This window comes from Austrofundulus limnaeus, unplaced genomic scaffold (genome assembly GCF_001266775.1).
Source record: "Austrofundulus limnaeus strain Quisiro unplaced genomic scaffold, Austrofundulus_limnaeus-1.0 Scaffold119, whole genome shotgun sequence".
Taxonomy (NCBI): Eukaryota; Metazoa; Chordata; class Actinopteri; order Cyprinodontiformes; family Rivulidae; genus Austrofundulus; species Austrofundulus limnaeus.
The window spans coordinates 1,184,030-1,185,770 of NW_013952521.1; the positions used below are offsets into that span (position 1 = coordinate 1,184,030).

Genomic DNA, 1,741 nt, shown 5'->3' on the forward strand with positions numbered 1-1,741 from the left:
TTTTCACATTTTGTCTCTCATAGTTGAGGTCTACTTATGATGTCAATTACAGGCCTCTCTCATCTTTTTAAGTGGGAGAACTTGCACAATTGGTGACTGACTAAATACTTATTTTCCCCACTGTAGTACCCCTGTAGGTACCCAGTTAATACACCTGTAGGTGCCGGGATAGTATCCCTTTTGGTGCCCAGTTAGTACCCCTGTAGGTGCCCAGTTAGTACCTCTGTAGGTGCCCAGTTAGTACCTCTGTTGGTGCCCAGTTAGTACCCCTGTAGGTACCCTGTAGGTGCCCAGTTAGTACCCCTGTAGGTGCCCAGTTAGTACCTCTGTAGGTGCCCAGTTAGTACCCCTGTAGGTGCCCAGTTAGTACCCCTGTAGGTACCCAGTAGGTGCCCAGTTAGTACCTCTGTAGGTGCCCAGTTAGTACCTCTGTAGGTGCCCAGTTAGTACCTCTGTAGGTGCCCAGTTAGTACCCCTGTAGGTGCCCAGTTAGTACCCCTGTAGGTGCCCAGTTAGTACCCCTGTAGGTACCCAGTTAATACACCTGTAGGTGCCGGGATAGTATCCCTTTTGGTGCCCAGTTAGTACCCCTGTTTGTATCCTGTTTGTACTCTTGTAGGTGCCCTGTTAATACCACTGTGGGTACCCTGTTTGCATCCCTTTTTGTACTATGTTTGTACCCCTGTGGATACCCTATTAGCACCCCATTAGGTACCCTGTTTGTTCCCCTGTAGGTGCCAGGTTAGTTTCCCTTTTTGTGCCCAGTTAGTACCGCTGTAGGTGCCCAGTTTGTGTCCTTTTAGGTACCCTGTGTCCTGCTGGAACCCATGTATTACCTTGTAGCCACCAGGTACACTTTGCATACAATTGAAGTACCCACGTTTTTCGATGTGAATACCCAGGAGTACTCTGTGAATATGTAGGACATATCCTGTAGGCACTCAGTAAGTGATTTGGTAAAATCCCAGTAGGTATCCTGTGAGTCTCCAGGACTTAACTGGTTCGTCCCTGGACGTATTGCTACAGAAAACATTATCTGATATTTATTCTTACTTTTTTTCTGCTTTACATGAAACAACATTTATTTAATAAACCAAAACAAATCAATAAGGTTCACATCAACATGAAGTTAATCCTGTTTGTTTCAGGCCTCTCAGGTCTTTGTTTTACATTTTTAAATATTTAATTCAGAAGTTAAGCTCCTGACTGAATAAATGATCTAGTGTTTGTATTTGGATGAAGATCCACCTCCACAGAACCAGCAGAGTGCAGCCTCAGGAGGTTTGAGCTCTCTGAGTGCTCTGTTTCCACATGTGAGCCTTTTCTCCCTCGGAGGTAACTGCGGCTCATTGCTGGGCCTGGAAACCCACACAGATGTTTTAAATGGTGAGATGACTGAGGCGCTTCAGACATGAACATCTGTCTGAGCTGCTGCCTCTGCCTCTCACGTCCACCCCACAGAGCCTCTCTCTGCTCCATCACCTCCTCCCCTCCGTGTTTTCCTGCTTCAGACTTTGTCTCATCGATCACCAAACGCTCCTTTGATGCGTGTGACAGAAACAGAACTGCTTCATTCAGCTTTTTTCTTGTTTGCTTCGGGAATTTTCCCATGTCGTTTCAGGATTTCATCCGATTCCTCCAGATCGACAGGCTAAGCTGAGGTTCTTCTTCCATGAAGCAGCTCTGTTGTCCTCCATCCATATTTTCAGTTCCAGGCTGAGTCATTTCTACCTTCTCCTCT

At 46.4% G+C, this 1,741-nt stretch overlaps 1 protein-coding gene across 6 annotated transcripts in view; it reads left to right on the forward strand.

Annotated features, from left to right (window-relative positions):
• srcin1b (SRC kinase signaling inhibitor 1b) overlaps positions 1 to 1,741 on the forward strand; it is a 99,157-nt gene that overhangs the window by 37,746 nt on the left and 59,670 nt on the right. The window lies entirely within an intron of this gene.